Raw genomic sequence first — 14,348 nt, 5'->3', positions numbered from 1 at the left:
AAGATCTATCCCATTGGTGCTTGGCCACACCCCCACGGAAGCCTGAATAGTTTCCTACCATATTCAGAATCTACTTGGGTCTAGATGTTGTAAGTCATACACTTCCCCAAGCCACCCACATCCTCACAAAAGAATCTAGTGAGGAGCTTAAATGCTCAACGTATGTCCAACTCAAAAATCAGACTTTCAGGGGAATTTGGAGTATGAAAGCATCTGTTTATGCACATAGTGAGGGAATATTGCATCAGACTATTTACTAGAAGAAAACAATTACTGGCAAAGCCAATGGATCTTGCTTTTAGGACATATAGGCTTTGCCAGTGCCCTTTGGCTATGTATTACAGCATGGCCAAATGGAGCCCCCCCACCCACCCAAAAGAGTGTGTCATTTTGTGTCATGATTCAAGTAAAATATACGTCTCACTATTAAAAGAAATCTGGGCCCTTGTCCAGAATTATGTGGATTCGAAAGATGGCAGACATCCTGTTGCCTTTACCGCAAGTCCATTGTAGCCTTTAGCGCTTTTTAAAACTTTGGTGGGCGTGCTAGCCTCCATTTTATGATGGAGTATCTTGTCTACCAAACTCTAAATATGGCCTATAATTTTTAATCTGATTATTATTATTAGTCTGATTGCTGCCAACGGTTCCGGAGGAGGCCCAGCTGTGCTCTCTCAAGCTGTTGCTGATGGGAAAGATGCAGCAAACTTCACTGTTCGCTGCAGGCTTGAACCAGCTGACTCACTGGGCAGAGCGGTTTCGCCAACTGTAGCCTTGAGGCGCCACACTTGGTTGAGGATGATAGGCTTTTTGGGGGATGTCTAATCCTCTCTTATGGACATGCCTTTTGATGGCACCTGTGTCTTTGGAGACAAGGCAGATTTGGCGCTGGATCGATTTGAGGACAGTCTGGCTACTGCCAAGTACTTGGGACTTTCTGTTGCCCCACGTCACCTTCAATCCCCCTTTCGGGGCTGCAGAAAGGGCTTCCAGCTGCACCAATTCCCTACCAATCACCGCGCCACGCACGCTTCCCAGCCTCTGAGTGGCTGAGGGTGCGGTATCCACAGACTTTGTGGGTCAGGCCAGTGGTCTGGTCAGTCCGACATCCCCCCCCCCCAGCAGCATCACATTAATAATAATAATGTAAAATAGAGGCCAAAAATAGATGCCCTTGTACCACTATGGGCATCCAGTTGGCGGCAGGATTCGCCTTCACCTGCCCACGGGCAGTCCATAACATTGGAAAGGTGAGTTTTGCAAATAGTCCGAAGGGGCTGCTCCCTGTCACTTCTTTGTCAGAAAGTTAGAGCTCTCTTGGCACTCTGAATGCCACAGCAGATGAACTCAAACGTTGATACCTAGTGGATCACAAATGGCGTCTGTACCCTGAGGTCATGCAGGGTCTCTTTAGACAGTAAGGAGATCCTTGTTTAGATCTGTTCGCCTCCACCGGGAACACGCAGTGTCAGCAGTTTTGCATGCTGGATTTTCCAAAGGGGCTTTCGCTCAGTAATACTTTTCATCTCAAGTGGACCTCAGGCCTACTGTATAGTTTTTCACCTATGCCACTCCTGCCCAGAGTTCTCAACAAGATTAAGAAAAAACAGTCCCAAGTCATCCTTGTGGCTCCGGAATGGGCACAGAGAGTCTGGCATCCCGAGCTACTGAACATGTCAATCAATCCTCTGATCAGGCTGCCCATTTGGCAGGGTCTTCTGTTGCAGCAGCAGGTGTTCTCCACCTGAACCTGTCCAGTCTCTGCCTTCCTGTGTGGAGAGTGAGCGGCAAACGTTGACAGCTTTCAACCTTCGTCTCAAAGTCTGCAACATCATCTTGGCAGCCAGGCGTCCCTCCATCAAGATGGCATACACCTACTGTTGGAAAGAATTTGTGGCAGATAAAGACCCCCTCTCCGCTCCCTATTCTGAAGTCCTCTTTATTCTCTCCCTTGCCCAGAAGGGCTTTGCGCTGGGCACTCTCAAAGGCTATCCTTTGGCCCTTTTTGTCTTTTATGTTTGCCTGACCAGCCTTCCATTTTTCAGTCCCCTATTGTAAATAGGTTTCTAAAAGGTCTTGTTCATCTTCTCCCTCCTTCACCATTTATCATACCTTAATCTAGTTTTTGCATTCTTGATGTATGCTCCTTTTGAGCCTCTCCACAATTGTCTCCTTATGCTGAAAACCACTTTCCTCCTGGCAATTACATCTGCCCAAGGAGTGAGTGAGCTGCAGCCATATCATCCAAGCTGCCTTGCCTCTCAATCTACTGTGACAAACTGGTGCTTTACACAAGAGCCTCCTTTCTCCCGGAAATGGTCACTCCATCTCACGTAGGCCATTCCATCACACTGCCTACTTTTACCCTCCTCCACCTCACTCTAAAGAAGAGGAGTGGTCACCGCCTGGACCCAAAAAGAGTATTGTCGTTCTATCTTGACCAGAAGGCATGGGTGGGCAACCAACTCTTCATGGGATATGTTGGTGTAGAGAAAGGTTGGGTTGTACACAGGTGGACCATCTCCAGATGGGCTGTGCTCTGCATTAAAATCTGCCACGCACTGGTCAAGAAGCAATCTCTTGAAGGCTTGAGAGCTCATTCCATCGGAGCTAAAGCTGCGACCACTGCGTTAGCATGCAGAGTTCCAGCCCTGGATATCTGCCAGGCAGCACATGGGCGTCTCTGCTCATGTTCACCTAACACTGCTGCCTGGCCTGCAAGGTCCGTAGGGATGGGCATTTTGCCCATTCGGTCATGCAAGACTTCCTGGTTTGAAATTTGTCCGCAGACCCACCGCAATGGAAGGTATTGCTTGGGTATCTATTCTAACATAAGGAACCTGCTGCTAGTAGTCTCTCTCAGATGACCCAAGTTACTTACTTTCTGTAACCCCTTAACTAGTAGAGGCTGTGGGCCTGGTTTAGAACGAGGCGGACAGGTTACTCCATTGTAACATATCCATTAGCCCCACAGAGCTTCCTGTCCCTTGAATGGGCCTGGCAGCATTTGTTGCTGCCTGTCTAATCTCATCATCACCTGCATAACGTTGAAGTCTCATGGTCATCTCAATGATTGTCAGCAGTTTGTTCATGACTGGAGTGTTGTGACTGAAATGTGAACCTGCCGACCTAACTGTCGTTTCTAATGCAAACACAAAGTACTACTTCTCCCTGAATACAAACTGTTAGTGTGCCCACCTGAAGTTAATAAATTCACCATTTTCAAACACACAACCTGTTTGCATCCACACTTTATTCTCCATGTCACATTAACTTCACTCAAATGTGGCAACCCCTCAGGCTGAGCCTTGGGAGGATCTAGGCATTGCTGGGCCACTATTTGCCTGATAATGTATGTACACCATTGAATTGCTACCCAGTTCTCCTTTCCTTCTATGTTTTGGATTTTGTTTTAAGAATGATTGTTTTTTTTTCTATTGTTCAAACACTCATGTTGTGTTTTGGTTTCATTGTAGTGTTAATCTTTAAACATGATGAAGTGTAAATGTATTCAATAATTGCCTTGTTGTGCCCTAGGACGTAAGCTGTAACTCACTGACCATGCCGAACAATGTCAAAACTATTATTTTTATTTTTAAATATTTTTATTGAAATTTGCAAAACAGATCTCTGTACCATGATTTTATGATCACATTAACAGGATTTGGTTGATCTAGTGAAACCTTTACATTCAAACAACAAAAACAAAATTTACACATTTAGGTCCAGTTATATCATCCAGTATTTTTATCTGCTGCTTCTGGCTGATAAGTCTTGTATTTTGGTGTAAGTTGGCCCCTCTTCGCTCCTGGGGTCTGCTTGTTAGTAGTGGCCGGGGGTGCCGTTCTATTAGAATATTAATGGCGTGTGTTGGAGATGTGTATGTATGTGAGTTCTGTGTAGGTGCCCTTCACTTGGTGGCTAATATGGGTATCAGCGGGTATAGGGCGTTGGGCGTGAAATTGGATGTGCCCACTACTGGTGTGTTGTGTCACGGATGGCTGCGTGGCAGTGTTGTAGGTAGGCGGGTGTTGTCTGGGTGTTTGTGTTCTTCCGCAGTTCATGGTGGTTTCTCATAATTTTTTGCCTCTAGTTTGGCTACTTGCATTTCCCATGCTTCACAACCTGTGTGTTGTTGACCCTCCTGCGCTAGTTTCCTTAGTACCTGGTGTTATGTGCGCGACCAACGCAGTGTGAGGGTGTGCCAAGCTTTCAGATCGGGCGCGTTGGGTGCTTTTTTAAGTTCATGGCTATCAATCTTTTGTACATCACATAGGCCAGGTGTGCAAACTTATGTAGGTGTTTATGTTTTTTTTCCTTTGTCCTAAGCCGTAACAGGCAAGACTTGGGGTCCACTTCCAGTGCGAGTCCCGTCATTTCTGTGATTTCTTTTACCACACCAGTCCATTCCTTTTGTACCCGAGGGCAGTCCCAGACCATGTGGTATAAGTGTGCCATTGGGGCATTATATCTAGGGGAAGCCGGGTCCGACCCAGGGAACATTCGTTTAATCCTGGCTGACGCTAAGTATGTTTGATATGTGTAGTTGAACTGTGTGTAACGGAATCTGGGATTTCTCGACACCCCGCGGGTGTGGTATAGGGCTTTCGACCAGTCTTCTTGTGAAATCGGATCCGGTAGGACAGTGTTTCACCTTTCACTTGCCCTTCCCAAATTGGGTTCAGGGAACTTACTCAAGAGTTTGTATAGATTCGACACTGCTTTTGTTTGGGTGTCGTAATTCAGCATATGATGTAGTGTGGGAGAGATCTCTGGCTGTTGATCTCTGTCCGCCATGTTTTTTTAATTGAGTGTCATATGGCGTGGTAAGCTAAAAATTGTCCCGGGTTCACTGCTGTGAGGGCTTGTATAGATTCAAATGACATTCGTTTTCCTTCCTCAAAGCAGTCTCCCACTGATTGTATGCCCGCTTCCGACCAGACCGCGGGCGAGTGCGACCCAGCCTCGGCCCAGTCAGGGAGCCGTTCCAGTGGGATGAGCGGCGAGTAGGGGAGGTCCCTGTATCCTTTTTGAACGTACCTCCCCCAGCATTAATGTACCACTGCCATTAATGGGTTATCAATCGCGCTTTTTGGTTTTTTATTTGTTAGCCATGTGAGCAGAGAAGCCCCCTGAAGTTGAGCCGACAGCCAAGCGGACTCTGCCGACTCGGGCCTATGGATCCAGTTCAGTATCCACTGTAGCTGTGCAGCAGCATAGTAAAGTTCAAAGTTGGGAGCGCCCAGATCACCTGCGCCAATTGGATGCTGCAACTTGGAGAGTGCAACCCGCGTCCTACCTCCTCCCCATATGAGCTGCAGTAAGACCGCATTCAGATCGTGGAAAAAGCTCCTAGGGACACTGAGTGGCAGGGCCGCAAAGTAATATAGCAGCCTGGGCAGTATCCGCATATTCGCTACAGCCACCTTACCCAGTGGTGATAGTGGTAGTTTATTCCAGAAACGCAGCAACCCCTTCATGGAAGCTAGTGCTCTCCCCAAATTGCCATCCCTGAGACCCTCTGTTTTATAATATATGTGGACCCCTAATTATTTAAATGTTTCGAAGCACCATTTCAGGCGTCCCACTGGGGCGTTTTCTTGTTTGGGCATGGGCCATCTAGTTAGTGGGAACATGCACAATTTTTCCCAGTTTACCACTAGGCCCGATATCCCTCCGTACTCGGACAGCAGTGATATTACTGAGGGCAGCACCTCACTTCCTTTCCGTACATATATTAAGGCGTTGTCTGCATATAGTGATTTATCGTGATATAGCCCATTTCTAATTATTCCCCACCTGTCCTTCATTGCACGTATTCGCGTGGCTAATGGTTCCATTGCTATGGCGAACAACAGGGGGGGAAGAGGGTAGCACTGCCTTGTGCCCCTAGTGATCGGGAAGCTGTCTGATATGACCCCTCCCATCTTCACCCTGGCTTGTGGTTTGGTGTATAATGTCTGTACCCAGCGTATATAGTTAGGGACGATTCCCATTCGCTGCATGGTGGCAAATAAGAAATCCCACTCTAGTGTGTCAAATGCCTTCTCGATGTCTAGTGAGAGCACTATTTCATCGTATGCGTTCGGGAGAGTGTCTCCCATTACGCTCAGCAACCTCCGGATATTTAGAAAGGTGTTACGTTTTGGGATGAATCCGTTTTGGTCTTCATGTATCAGGGTGTGCATGAAGGGGGCTATCCTGTTAGCCAATATTTTACCTAATATTTTACAATCTAGGTGTAGAAGCAAGAGTGGACTGTAGGATTTAACGTCCGTGGGATCGCGCCCTTGTTTAGGAAGAACCACTATCATTGCCTCTCTCTGTGTTGGAGGTAATATCTTGTTGGCCCATGCCTCCTCGAACACTTTCAGCAAATAAGGCTTTAAGCGTGCCGAATAAGTGGAGTAGTATTCTAGCGGGAGGCCATCTGTGCCTGGTGTTTTGTTTCTGGGCATTTGTGCCAAAGCTAAGTTTAATTCCCCCAGCGTCCAAGGAGCCTCCAGTGTCTCCCTATCTGCGTGTGAGAGCTGCGCCAGCGGTGAGCCCACCAAGAAGGACTCAAGTTGTTGGGTCGTGTAGTATTCCCTGAACGTGTCGTTTATCTCTTCCTGCGTGGTGGCCATTGTGCCTGCGCCTGTCCCTATTGCCCCAATGGGAGACCGCTGCCGGTCCTCGCGTAGGAGCCACGCCAACAACCTGCCAGATCTATCTCCTTCCGTTTGTAGTCGCATTAAATGGTATTTGTGGTCATGTCGGCAGAGTCTGGTATCGGCTTCGGCGTACTCTGTGCGCGCTTCTTTTAGCGCCGTGTAGGGTGTTTCATTTCGCGCTACTGCAATTTCTATAACTCTCAATTTCTTTTCCAATTTGCTGACCTCTGCGTGTAGAGTGTGTCTCACTCCCCAAGAGGTTGAGATGCAGTGGCTCCGGACCACTACCTTGTGTGCATCCCACTCTACCGCTCTTAGGTTTGTAGATTCGTCATTTATTTCCCAGTACTGTCTCAGTGCTGTGTTCAGTGCTTCTGTGAATGCCTGATCATGGAGAGCTTCCACCTGTAGTCTCCACGTGGGGATCGCTGGGCGCTTCCTACCCCAATTCAGTGTTATTTTAAGCGGTGAGTGATCCGATAGTGTCTTGGCTAAGTATTCTGTCCTATTGACCATTGTACATATGTCCTGGGTTTCCCATATTATGTCTATTCTGGTATGTACTTTGTGTGGTATTGAGTAAAATGAGTATTCCCTCTGTTGTGGGTATTTCAAGCGCCATACGTCATGGAGTATCATGTTGCCAGCCCATGCCTGCAGTGGGCATCTGGCGTTTCTATTTACTGTCGCTTTCGAGAGGGTGTTTGACCTGTCTAATACTGCATTCGGTGTGCTATTGAAATCGCCGCCCCATATGGCCGGAGCTTAAGGGTTTACCAATAATGCCGGAGTGAGTGTACCCAGGAATTCAGCTGTCGCGCTATTAGGGGCGTATATCCCAATCAGCGATAACTGTCTGCCGTCTAACTGACCTTCCACTGCCACGTATCTGCCCCATTGGTCTATCCTGTGCGAAGTTTGGAGATATGAGACGCCTCCAGCTATCCATATCAAAACTCCTCTAGCAAAGGCCGAGTATGATGTGCCTATGATCTGTCCTCCCCACTTACCACGCAACTCCTGTAAATCAGGGTCCAGAAGGTGAGTCTCCGGTAAGATGGCAATGTGTGTGCCCTGGCGCCTGAGGCGTGCATATACCCGGGACCTTTTGCTCGGTGCCCCCAGGCCCCTCACATTCCAAGTGACTATTTCATATTGATGTATGGTGTGGTTTGCATTTTGAGCCATGTGCTAGTGTGCGGTGAAACTGCGTGTGACACACTCCAATTTGCTAAGCCCTTCCAGGCACCTCCCGGCCCTGCTGAGTTTATAGTTAAGCCTATCGGCCTCAGCAGTGTTTTCTGTGTTTTGAATAGACCTATAGTGTACAAGTTAACTATTTCCCCCCCCTCCCACTCTAACTGGTTCCCTAACTCAACTATATACTTGTGATAAACTACACAACCCGCAGGTGTGTAAACAAACCTGTGTCCATGTGGATATCTGTGGGGGAGCTATTTTACCAACCAGGTGTGGCTCTTTTACAGGGCTCACATCCTTCTGCAGACCTGGTCTGCAAATGCAATTGGGCACTCCCGGGGTGGTTGCCCCCCCCCCACTCGCATATTCTGCAACTTCAAGTAGTGCGCCTAGTGGAGAGAAGAAAATGTGTTCAAAAGGTACTCAACGGCAGAGGTAACATCCTCCGACGTTTAATTGCACACACAGGTGTCCTATGCCGTCCTTCAAGTTTAACAATCAGTTCAGATGGAGGAGCTGCTTACAGTCAGAGTGCATCCGCAGACCTGGGAGTGAGCTTCGGGCCCTTTAGCACGTCTGTTAATGTAGAATCCGAGCTAGCCAAGTCTGATTCCAAGCTGTCCTCGGGGAGCGTCCGGAGAGCCTCGAAGGAGTTCTGTGATAGCAGGGGAGTTTCTTTCAGAACTTTCGCCCTTTCCTCTGCTGCCTGTTTTTCAGTGGGTTGTCCCTTAGTTTGTTTCTTGGTGCGCTTCCGCGAGGAGGAGATTAGCCATTCCTCACCCTCGTCCGTGCCCTCCTGGGACCGTGCGAGCCCTTTGGCGTGGAGCCACGTCCAGGCATCCTCTGGGGAGGTAAACACGTGAGTGCGATCACCTGATATCACTCTTAATTTAGCAGGAAACAGTAGGGCATACTTAATATCATGCTCACGTAACCGTTGTTTAATTTTGGTGTAGGAATTACGTTGTCTCTGTACCTCCTGAGTGAAGTCTGGGTAAGCGTTAACAACTGAGTCCTCATATCTGAATGGGCCTTTGTTGCGTAAGTGCTGTAGTATTGCATCGCGGTCTCTGTAATTTAGGAATCTGGCTATCAGCGGTCTTGGTGATTGGCCCGGGGCCCCATTTAGTACTTCTTTGATTAGCCATTGTTCTAGCAATATTTCCGAGCTTTGCTTCAGTGATTTTTCAGGGAATCCTAGAAAGCATACGTTGTTGCGGCGGGATCTGCCTTCTGCCTCCTCCGCCCGTCTCCATAATATCTTCACCTCTGCATCCAGGCTTTGAATTTGTTTTTGATTATCCGAAGCCGTGGGGGTCAGCTCACTCAAGACCTCTTCCGCTGATTTCACTATCCAATAGTTTGCGATGGTCCACTCTAAGTAGGTTCAAGTCTTGTGATACTGTGTCTATTCTATTTTGCAATGAGGATTTAGTGTCCATGATCGCCTGTAGCACTTTTTCGAATTGTGAGGAGTGGGCTTGGAGTGTGCTTTCCAGTGACTGTAAGGTTGGTATTAGCTGTTGGTCGCTAGGTGCTGGTCCATGTGTCTTTCGATCTTGACTTTTCACTGATTTGGATTTCCCAGCCATTTTGCTTTACTGTTGGGCAACTTCCGAGGTGCTGCGCGGCATTATTAAATATTATTTAGGCGGCAGGTTACACTAATGGTGTACCCTCGCCCCACCGTGTGTGGCTCTTCAACTTGGTGCGCTCGAGACCTCTTATGTTCACTCCGGGCAGGCCAGGCAGCGGTGGCGCATGTCACAGGCAATTAACTGTAGGGCATATGGCGGCCTGAGGCATCCCCACTTGTGTAGCCCCCTGTGTATCTTCTGTGTGCCGATATGGCCTCCGGCTGGAGTGGGGGAGGGGGTCTGCTTCCTCACTCCCCCCACCGGATCCCCCTCAGGCGCCGTGCCCCCGTCGCCGGCCCCGCCAGGAGGGGGAAGAAATTCTCAATTGGTGCTGGGAAGGGAGCCACTGCTCCAGTTTCTAGATATCCTTGATGTCACACTGCGCCCGGGTGCACAGTCACTGATGCGGCGCCGCGCGACTTCGCCCGCGTTCGGGCCGAAACTGCTCCTTTGTTGCTGGCCCTCAGTTGGAGGGCGTTGGGCGCAGCCCCCAGACCTCAGCTGGGGACCCGCCGTGCAGCAGAGGCCGGGGCAGCATGCCCAGAAACCGGGGCACCGGAGTCGCGGTGGCGCTTCCTCTCGGCCCCGGTAGAAGGGAGGGGGGAAGGGAGGGGGGAAGGGTGGGGAGAGGGCCCAAGCCAAGGCCTATCCGCCCTGAATGGGAGCCCCCCCTCCGCAGCCGCTCACTCACCGCGCTCCCGTCCTTCGCGGGCGGGGCCTCAGACCGTGCCCCGCTCCGTCGCAGCCACCACAGCCTCCCTGAGTCCTCCGGGCTCCATGCGGCCACCGCCCGATCTGTGTAGCCGCGTTACCGCATGCGGTGCCGGTCCGGGTCCTCCGTTGTGGGCCGGCCCGCTGAGCCCAGTCACCGCTCCCGCGGGTGCCGAGTGCCGCTCTGGGAGCGCCCTTAGGATTTTATCGGTGAGCCTGAGAAAGAGCTCACGATTAGGCGTCCTTCTCGGCCGCCATTTTGGCTCCTCCCTGTCAAAACTATTATGTGGTGGCTTTTGTTCCTATCAAGAGGAACGTGGACATTTTTTTTTTTTATACTGGACTGTTAACTTTTGAAGCAGGATAAAGGCTGTTTTGCATACTAATGTTTTTGTCTTTAGTGGCACAGTGAGCTAAAAACAATGATTTGAATTGCTGCCTAGAATAATTACCAGAGGCCTAGAGTAAATCAAACGTTAGATTTTTTTACATTTTTTTTTTATTTTTAGATTTTATTAAACACATAGGGCCTGATTTATATACTGGCAGAAAGAATACGTCATTTCTGACAAACTGGAGGTCCGCCTACCTGATTTACTGGCAGGCGGCCCTTCAGTTTGTATACAGCGGAGACTGAGTCCCTTCTGCCTATATATCCCTGTCAAAGCCCAACAAAGAAAGGGCTGTTAGAGATTTGGCCTTGTGCTTTCCCAGTTTAGAGTACAAACAGCCACCTAAAACATGATGTTCTGTAAAAGTTGAAACTTTTTAATGACCCCCCCCACCCCATGCCGTGGGAGAACATGCCATTTTTTAAAATAAAATTCAAATTCAAAGTATGTGATGCCTTCATGTTGATGGTACGGCAAAGGCACACTTTCAATTAATTTACAGGAACTGCCATGACGGTGGTTCCTTCAAATGCAAGAGATGTCTGCTGGAACGCCAGGCATCTCTAATTTTGGCAGGCGGAGTACCCTCACGATAGCAGGAGAAAGGTACTCTGCCATGGCAACGGTACTAACACTGTCCACTAACATTTAAATCAGGCCTATAGTGTAGAACGTATTACAAGATAAGTAGTTATGATGCCTTCCACATAGTGTTCTATATGTTGCTTGTACATTTAGAGATTACAAATATTTTTGCATCCACAGAGAGCAGATACGTGGGCACAAGATTGAGAGTAATGAAGAAAATGTGTTGATACTTGAAAGCTGTAAGATATTCAAGAAGATCCTGAAATGACGGCAAACGGTAATTACAAATAGAAAGCACAGCAAGAATCACATACATGAAAAGACAAATCCTGCAAGAAACATCAAGTGCAATCCGGTGGCTTCAAGAGGCTGAGGACACTCATGCTGCCTGACTCAAAACGTCGAAAAAAATAACACGACGACTACACTGGTACAGTGCACACAGTATTAAAAAATGCCAGATACTACCCATCGTCTGAGATAAGCATTAGATAGGCACAACAGTGTTCCACTTACTAACATGCTAACAAACATACTGTGGTGTTAGACCGTTATAAACTGTCTTTTGGATGGACTCTACAATTTGTAGAAAAAGGTCATAGGGGTATAAAATATGAATCGTAAACTGGACATCTGAAGGTTCAACAAAAGGAGTGTGCGGCTACCTACACTGCAGCACACTATCCTAGAATATAAAGACTTAGTAACAAGGCTTCTTCTTTGTATGTTTCATAAATATGACCTGAAATTGAAGATACAGAATATAAGATGTGAATTGTATTCTCTGCTCATACACTTTACTTTTTTTTTTAAATCAGGTTAAAGACACAACCTCTTTGCAAGCAATCCAATAACTATTCAACATTATTATTAAAAACAGAAAAGAATACATTGCTAATAGTACACATATGAAGTGAATGTTAAAATAAAGTTAGTTTTCAGCAACCGCAATGGTCTGTGGGGAAACGCATTAACAGGATTGATGCCAAAATATAACTGACCCTTTGACGGTAAACCTGAGAGAAGAAGCATGCACACAACAAACTTAAGAATAGCTTTGGTTTCTCCCCAATACTAAAGCAGCACCATCAAGCATGCATAGGGAAAAATCCATAAAGAGACAGTGAATGTGTCAAGAGTGTTCATCAACAATCACAACTAAGTGTTCACTCACAAACAAAAACTGAAGAAAAACATACAGGTGCTGTGCTTGTGTGACCCTTTAATTTCTCATCATCCCCAAATTGCCATCAGCAATAACTCAATAGAAAGCATATTTATGTAAGATGAGTTTAAATGTGCCATCATCTCTACAAGGCAAATATCAAACACATACAAGAGAAAAAGCAAACACGTGCAGTGAATGTGGTAAGCACTTTACTCTCTCAGGACATCTAAATATTCATCTTCGAACACACACAGGAGAAAAGCCATACAGGTGTAATGAGTGTGGAAAAAACGTTATCTGTTCATCTACACTAAAGAGCCATGTGCGAACACACACAGGAGAAAAACCATACACCTGCTGTGAATGTGGAAAGAGCTTTGCTTTCTCAGGGAAACTTAAGCTCCATCAGCGAACCCACACCGCAGAAAAGCCTTACTGCTGTAATGAATGTGGAAAAGAATTTACTTATTTATTGTCACTAAAGACCCATCTGCTAAAACACACGGGAGAAAAACCATACATTTGCAGTGAGTGTGGAAAAAGCTATATCAAAGCAGCAAACCTAAAGGTTCATCAGCGAACACACACAGGGGAAAAACCATACATGTGCAGTGAATGTGGAAAGTGCTTTACTCAGTTACCTAATCTAAAGAAACATCAGCTAACACACACAGGGGAAAAGCCATTCACATGCAGTGAATGTGGGAGGAGTTTTACTCAAAAAGGAACCCTAATGCTTCATCAGAGAACACACACACATGAAAAACCATGCACATGCAGTGAATGTGGAAAGAGGTTTCCTTTCTCCGCAGGCCTGAGATGCCACCTGCGAACACACACAGGGGAAAAACCATATTCTTGTAGTGAATGTAGCAGTAGCTTTACTGATTTATCAAAACTAAAGGTCCATCAGCGAAAACACACCGGAGAAAAAACATACTCTTGCAGTGAATGTGGGAAGAACTTTCGTCTGTCAGGAAACCTAAAGGTCCAAAAAACCACACACCTGCACTGAATGTGGAAAGTGCTTTACTGAGATATCTAGTCTAAAGAAACAGCAGCGAACGCACACAGGGGAAAAACCATTTACATGCTGTGAATGTGGAAAAAGCTTCGCTCGAAGTGGAACCCTAGTGCTCCATCATAGAACACACACAAAGGAAAAAACATATACATGCAGCGAATGTGGAAAGAGGTTTCCTTTCCCAACAAGCTTGAAATACCATTTACGAATACACACAGGGGAAAAACCATATCCTTGTAGTGAATGTAGCAACAGCTTTAGTGAGTTATCAAAACTAAAGATCCATCAGCGAAAACACACAGGAGAAAAACCATACTCTTGCAGTGAATGTGGAAAGCGCTTTTGTCTGTCAGGAAACCTAAAGATCCATCAGCGGAAACACACAGGAGAAAAACCATACTCTTGCAGTGAATGTGGACAGAACTTTGGTCTGTCAGGAAACCTTAAGAACCACCAGCGAATACACACAAAAAATCATACACCTGCAGCGAATGTGGGAAGAGCTTTAGTAAATCAGCACATCTAAAGAGCCATCAACAAACACAGGAATTCCTTTGCACATGCAGTAAATGTAGAAATAACTTTTTTTGTTCATTTGCCTTAAAGATTTAACAACATATGCATGCAGGAGAAAAAAAAAACACATCTCGTAAATGTGTCAACATATCCTCATATTATAAATGCCAACAGGAAGCACACAAGATAAAAATATATAGGATTTGTTTCAGCCATTCATAAATTGTTGAAGACCCTGCCTGCAATCCCGACATGTAATCAATTGGGGAAGAGATTCCATAATTTATTGTCAATTAGTGAACACACAAAAGGGGAAATACCATTCTCCTATAATGGATGTGAGAAGAGCTTCCATTGTTTGACATCTACCTCTCTATAAGCAAATACGCACAGTGGAAAACCCATACACCTAGATCAAATATGGGGTGAGTTTCAGTCGGTCATCAATTTATAAGTTGC

The 14,348-nt window shown here is 46.7% G+C and overlaps 1 pseudogene; it reads left to right on the top strand.

Moving 5' to 3' along the window:
- The window catches only part of LOC138248912 (zinc finger protein 208-like), a 385,902-nt pseudogene extending 371,837 nt beyond the window's left edge, over positions 1-14,065 (top strand).
- Positions 14,066-14,348: the final 283 nt, after the last annotated feature.

This window comes from Pleurodeles waltl, chromosome 8 (assembly GCF_031143425.1).
Source record: "Pleurodeles waltl isolate 20211129_DDA chromosome 8, aPleWal1.hap1.20221129, whole genome shotgun sequence".
Lineage (NCBI taxonomy): Eukaryota > Metazoa > Chordata > Amphibia > Caudata > Salamandridae > Pleurodeles > Pleurodeles waltl.
The sequence above is the reverse complement of the archived record's forward strand: the minus strand, read 5'-3'. Positions and strand labels throughout refer to the sequence as shown.